Genomic DNA, 6825 nt, shown 5'->3' with positions numbered 1-6825 from the left:
ATTTTCTTCTTGGTTCATCTGTAATGAAGTAACATATCAAGAAATGTACATTCTGGACACCAGTGCAAATAAAGACATTATTCTGTAGGTGGTGAAGTACTTCCCGGAAAAGGAGAGCAACCGCTCAAAGCCCCATGGTAATGGTATTTGGTCTGTAAGCTCCTGAACGATTGTGTTTATTTTGCTCAATAAATATTGAATGAATAAATATAGGCTAAGCTGGATCTAGAATAAGTTTCTCTTCCCCTCACCCTCAGTCCTATTCTCTTTCCAAGAGACTGCACTGTCTTTGGCCTTGTATTAGCGTGTATGTGTCTGTGTACCCTATTTAACTTCTGGGAGAAGGAATCATGTTTTACTCATTATCTTTCTCCAAATACTTGGTGAATATCTAGCTTTTAGAAGATTTTCAGTAAAGGTATATTCAATAAATATAAAAACAGATACCCATAATGTAAAATTAAAAGCAGTTAGTCCGCTTTTTTTCTTGGTATGATTGCTTCATTACACAAACCTTGCCAAACTGCATATTTTTATGAATATTATATCTATACAATTATATTACAGTAGGCTCAAATGTTATGTCTTATGGCGTTTTTTATGACCACCCAGATGGCATTAAAAATTCTCTTTCTTTATTGTGTCATTGTACCTGTAATTGTTTATACAGCTATGTTGGTCCACGGAGGAAACATGAGCTTTTTGAATTTGGAAATTGTGTCATATTCAACTTTGTATTCCCAGCGTCTAATATTGAACTTAATATACAGTGGTACAATAGGATTGTTTTGTTTCGTTTTGTTTTGTTTTTAGGTGGAGTCTCCTTCTGTCGCCCAGGCTGAAGTGCAGTGGAGCAACCATGGTTCATGGCAACCTCTGCCTCCTGGGTTCAAGCAATTCTCATGCCCCAGCCTCCCCAGTAACTGGGATTACAGGTGCATACCACTAAATCCAGCTAATTTTTGTATTTTTTGGTATAGACAGAGTTTTGCCATGTTGGCCAGGCTAATTTCAAATGCCTGGCCTCAAGTGATCTGCTCACCTCAGCCTCCCAAAGTTCTGGGATTACAAGCGTGAGCCACCACACCCAGCCACGTGAGAGTTTTTTTGAATGAAGGTGAATACTTTTGAAATAAAATATACTAGTTTAAGAATATCTCAGAATGTGCATGTAGAAGGGATTTTTCTAAAGAAGAGGATCCTTGAAATCAAATAGTAATTTGATTTTGTTGTTGATGTGGAAGTGACTGGCCATTTGCTAATTGTCCAAATTGCTTGGTTGTGTTGTCAGTGTGAAGTCAGAGTTCTTTTTTTTTTTAATTAGGATATTAAGAACATTTGTCTGCTCCTCAACTTTATTTCAGAAGCCCTTATTTTCATTGGCCATTCTTTAATCTAGGAGTTATGCTACAGATTTCTATTACAAGCTTTTATCTTTAATGGAAACGTTTCATGCAACTAAATATCTAATCTACCAACCTTCTCAAAATCACAATTATGCCTTTTGGGTGAAAGAAAGTTAAGAAATCATCAGGAAAAAATCAGTCAATGAGATCAGTTGAGATGACTCACAACAATCTCTCCCAATTCAAACTCCTCCCACCATATAGCTGGTGCCAATTTTAGCAGCGGATAATGTCGCCTTAATTATGCAGATAAAATAAATCTTAACTTAGACAAAGTAAAGAAACAGATAGAACATTTAACAGGGAAATGAGAAGAATCAAAGATGTCATGACTGCTATCTTTAACTACCTAGAAGGTCTAATAAGGTGGTGAATCCCCCAGCATTTGTGTGAGAGTCCTAAGATCTAAACTTAAGAAAAAGAAAAAAGCAGTGAGTAGAAATTAAGACCTGGTTTGACTCATTATAAGGACCAACCTTCTATCAGACAAAATATTTCACAAACAAAATAGGCTGCCTCCGAAGGTAGTCAGTCACTGTCAGTGACAGTAGGTAACCAATGCAATCAAAACCATTTACAAATATTTATTGAGTACTTCAAGCTGAACACTGTTTACGGCACTGAAGATACAGGGAATGAGTATAGCAGAATTACTGATCTAAAGGAGACTCATAGAGCAATGGAGGAAGACAGGTAAATAAACAGATAACAATATATCGTGATAAATGTCCCAGGACAGGTGGAGGTAACATACCATGGGAACACAGAGAAAGGAGTAATTAACTGAAGCCTCAAGAGGCTTCTGAGAGGAGATATTTGAGCTCAGTCTCAAAGAGTGATTAGGATTTGAAGAATATTGAAAGTACTCAAGTTTTGAGGGAGTGGCTTAGAAAGAAGCTTGGAAGGGATTCTGTTGAGGAATTGGAATAACTAAATTTCCCCTTTCTGTCATATCAAAGAGTCTATCAGTCTATAGGTTGAAGAACATTTATTTTAAAAATGCCATCCTCTCTTTCCAGGAACATGGAGCAGTTAGAACTAGAATATTTCCTAGTACATACCCTTAGAGAAATCTACTTAATGGTGGGATTATGGTGTTTGTCATCAGCATAAGGGTTGGCAATATGGCTTTTTCTCAATGTGGGGAGGGTCCTCAGAAGGACTTGTTCTGGTAAGCAGTTCCTTAGCAACTCTTCCACACTCTTCATCCATTCCTGGTGGATGGCACCAGGGCAAACTTCAGCCTGTCGAAATAATCATCCATTTAATGTTTGTGGTATTCAAGCCTCTGAAGTTTCATTGTGATAGCCCTTGCTCTCCATTCCATAGACAGAGCTTTGGCCACAAGGCAGGGTAAGTTTCCTCCATATGGGACTTATTATTGGACCACAATTTATTTGAGCCTCATTTAGCAGACTCTCACGGATACAATTAGCACATGACCTCTTTGAAAATGCAGTGTTTACCTTTCATTTTTCTTTCTACATCAACCATAACCTTCCTGGCTGACACTAAGAGGTTGGGTGAAGAAGATTTGAGATTTTCATTTATTTGTTTGTTTTATTTGCCTATGAACTTCTCCGGCTGGTTTCTTACCTTCTGCGGGAACCTCTCGGACTGAACCTGGCAAGTTAATTTTAGATGTTAGCTTCATGTCTCTCATTAACAAAATTGAGTTTAAAATAATTAATTCTAGGAATCCTAATGCTACAGTCGTTAAACCACCAACATGCAGGATGTAAAAAAGGCAGAGCTGAGATTCTATTCATCTGTGTTTTTGAACTATTTTAACCATTTTTAAGTGAAAACACTTTTCAACCTGTATTCATATAAATTCCTGTAAATGAATGTATACAACAATTTTATTCATATTGGACCCAAACTAGAAACAACCCAAATGTCTGTTGATTGGTGAGTGGTTAAAAAAACTGGAAAATCCGTACAACCAGTTTCTTCCCAACAATAAAAAGGAATGATCTAGTGACACACGTAACAAAACATATACATTTTCAATGCATCATATTAAGTGCAGGAGTCTATACTCAAAGAGTTACCTACTCTATGGTGCCATTTTTATGATGTTTTAGGAAAGGAAAAAATACTGACCTTGAATAGAGATCATTGGTTGCCAGGAAATGGGGGCGAGGAGAAACATTGGTCACAGAAGGATAAGAAGCAATATTTTGGGGTAATGCGACTGTTCTAGATCTTGATTGTGGTGGTTACATGACTATATGCATTTGTAAAAATCAGAGAATTCAACGCTAAAAAAGGATGAAATTTATCGTATGTAAATTACACTTCAGTAAACCTGATTTAAAACAACAATAAAAACAAAAGAAAAAAACCACTTACTCTCTTTAACCAGGACTTCAGGATATAAAGTTTCCCATTTTTCTTTGCTCTGCACATGTTCACGTGCTTTCCAGCCATCCAGTTTCCCGATGTTATCCTCCGTTTTCTATGCTGTGCTTTAGGCTCCATGTTCATTGTCTACTATGCTTGCACCCTGCTTAATGTCTTCTTCTCATTTCTCAGCAATCTTCAAGTGTCCAAGTCTTACCCATCTTTTAAAGGTGGGTCCAAATGCCACTTGCTGCCTGATGAGGAGTATTCTCTGCTTTCGCTGGCTGAGAGAGGTTCAGTCCCAACGCATACCCTTTTCACTGCTGTTTTTATCTCCTGCATAAAATAATAAATGTCAGAATTGTTTTCAAAAGTGTTTATTATTTTAATTAAAATAATAAACATATTACATGCTAAAATAAATATTTTTAGAAATAACTATTTTTCTAAACCAAAACAGATACAGTGAAAAGAGTGATGCTGTTTTATATTTTCATGGTATCTCTTCAATGTCTGGCTTAACTGAGGACAGCTGGATTCTCCTAGCTGCTGCTACATTCAGTCTGTTGTGAAATCACATGTCATGTCGCCTCTGGAAAACTCCACTGTACATTCATAAGAAAATGCGTTTGAAAGAGGCAACTAATGTGTCAGTGCTTTTATGAAATTAGTTAACCTTCTGATAGGATTCCAGATATGTAGGGAGGTTCCAAGACAAAACTCTGAGAACTGCTGCTCAAGACCCTCTTCTTATTTTAATTAACAAATTTTATTTTTCAGAGCAGTTTTAGGTTCAAAACAAACTTGGGCAAAAAATAGAGAGCTCCCATATACTGCCTCTTTTCCCCACTCCCTACACACATACTCACACAACCTCCCCAGCTGGCAACATCCCGCACCAAAGTGGGATATTTATTATAATCAATAGACCTACATTAGACATCATTCACAGTTTGCATTAGACTTCACTCTTGGTGTCGTACGTTTTGTTCCAGGGGTTTTGACAAAGATATGATGACATGTATCCTCCATCATAGTAACATACAGAACGGTTTCATTGTCCTAAAAATCTTCTGTGCTCTGCCAATTTATTTCTACCTTTCCTTTCACTCCTGGAAATCATTGCTCCTTTTACTGTCCCCATTATTTTACCTTTTCCAGAAAGTCACATAACTGGAATCATACAATAGGTAGCCTTCTCAGATTGGTTTCTTTCTCTTTGTAATATGCTTTTAAGTTTCCACCACGTCTTTGCATGGCTTGACAGCTCATTTCTTTTCAGCACTGAAGAAGAGTCCATTATCTTTATGAATCATATTTTTTGTCCATTCATCTACTGGTTATTTCCAAGTTTTGGCTGTCATGAATAAAGCTTCTATAAACACTGATGTGCAGGGTTTTGTGTGGACATTAATTTTCAATTCACTTAGGTAAATACCAAATACACAATTGTTAGATTATGTGGTAGAAATATGTTTTGTTTAATAAGAAACTGCTAAACTGTCTCCTCAAGTGACTGTATCATTTTGTATTCCCATCAGCAATAAATGAAAGTTCCTCCTGCTCTACATCCTCACCAGCAATCATTATCGTCAGTGTTTTGGACTTTGACCATTCTAATAGTTAAGTATGGGGCATCTCATTGTTATTTTAATTAACAATTCTCTAATTGCATATGATGTTGCAAATCTTTTCATAGGCTTACTTGTCATATGTATATGTTCTTTGATGAGGTATCTGTTTAGGTCTTTTGCTTACTTTTTAATAAGGTTGTTTATTTTCTTACTGTTGAATTTTAAGAATTCTCTTTATGTTTTAGATAACATATAGTCTTTTTTTTGAGAAGTGCCTTATGCAAATATTTTCTCTCAGTCAGTGGCTTTTCTCATTCTCTTGACATTGTCTTTTGCAGAGCATAAGTTTTTAATTTTAGTGAAGTCCACGTATCAATTACTGCTTTCAAGGATCATGCTTCTGTGGTAAAAAGTCATCATCATACCCAAAATCATTTAGGGTTTCTCCTGTGTTATCTTTAAAAAGCTTTATAGTTTTGGATTTTCCATTTAGATCTATGATCTATTTTGTGGGTCATAATTTTTGTGACAGGTATACAGTTTATGTCTAGATTCTTTTTGTATATGGTGGCCCACTTGTTCCAACATGATTTGTTGAAAACACTATCTTTGCACTATTACATTTCCTTTGCTCATTTGACAAAGATAAGTGGACTATATTTGTGTGAGTCTACTTCTGGGCTCCTTATTCTGTTCCATTACCTATTTGTCTTTTTTTTGGAAAGAATTGAAATCTTGAGGCTGTTGTTTTTCTATCCATGAACATAGAATATTCCTTCATTAATGTTTTCTTTGACATCTTTCATCAGAGTTTTGCAGTTTTCCTCTCGTACATACTTGTCAGGTTTATATTCCAAAAGCATATCACTTTTGGATTGCTAATGTAAATGGTAATGTGTTTTTTAATTTCCAGTTCCACTTGTTCATTTTCTGGTGTTTAGGAAAGCAATTGACTTTTACGTGTTACCCACATGTCCTGCAGCAGCGCTGTAACTACTTATTAGTTCTAGGAGTGTATTCTTTGTCATTTTTTAAGGATTTTCTATGTACATAATCATGTCATTTGTTCCAGTGAACAAAGACAGTTGTATTTCTTCCTTCCCAATTTGTATCCCTTCTGTTTCCTTTTCTTGTTTGATTGCATTAGCTAGGACCTGCAGGGTGATGTTGAAAATCAGTGATGTAAAAGTACATCCTTGCCTTATTGCTGTTCTTAGTAGGAAAGCTTTGAGTTTCTCACTGTTAAGCATGATTTTAACTGTAGGCATTTTGGTAGATGTTCTTTATCAAGTAAGGAGGTTCCCCTTGATTCCTGTTTTGCTGAGAGATTTTATCATAGATTAGTGTTGGGTTTTGTCAGTTGCTTTTTCTGCATCTAGTCATATAATCATGTGATTTTTCTTCTTTAGCCTTGATGTGATGAATTACATTAATTGACTTTTAAATGTTTAACCACGCTTACATACCTGGGATAAATCCCACTTGGTCTCAGTTTATAA

At 36.0% G+C, this 6825-nt stretch overlaps 1 long non-coding RNA gene across 1 annotated transcript; it reads right to left on the bottom strand.

Moving 5' to 3' along the window:
* Window positions 1–1942: 1942 nt before the first annotated feature.
* LOC116564668 lies at window positions 1943–4114 on the bottom strand. The gene is made up of 3 exons (XR_004275032.1): window positions 3762–4114; window positions 2873–3029; window positions 1943–2650 (listed from the first exon to the last, which is right to left on the bottom strand). It is a non-coding gene; the product is annotated as an uncharacterized LOC116564668 (long non-coding RNA).
* Between the last annotated feature and the right edge of the window lie 2711 nt (window positions 4115–6825).

This window comes from Sapajus apella, unplaced genomic scaffold, assembly GCF_009761245.1.
Source record: "Sapajus apella isolate SASKATOON/1434 unplaced genomic scaffold, GSC_monkey_1.0 scaffold38, whole genome shotgun sequence".
Classification (NCBI taxonomy): domain Eukaryota; kingdom Metazoa; phylum Chordata; class Mammalia; order Primates; family Cebidae; genus Sapajus; species Sapajus apella.
This window is presented reverse-complemented; position numbering and strand designations above follow the sequence as displayed.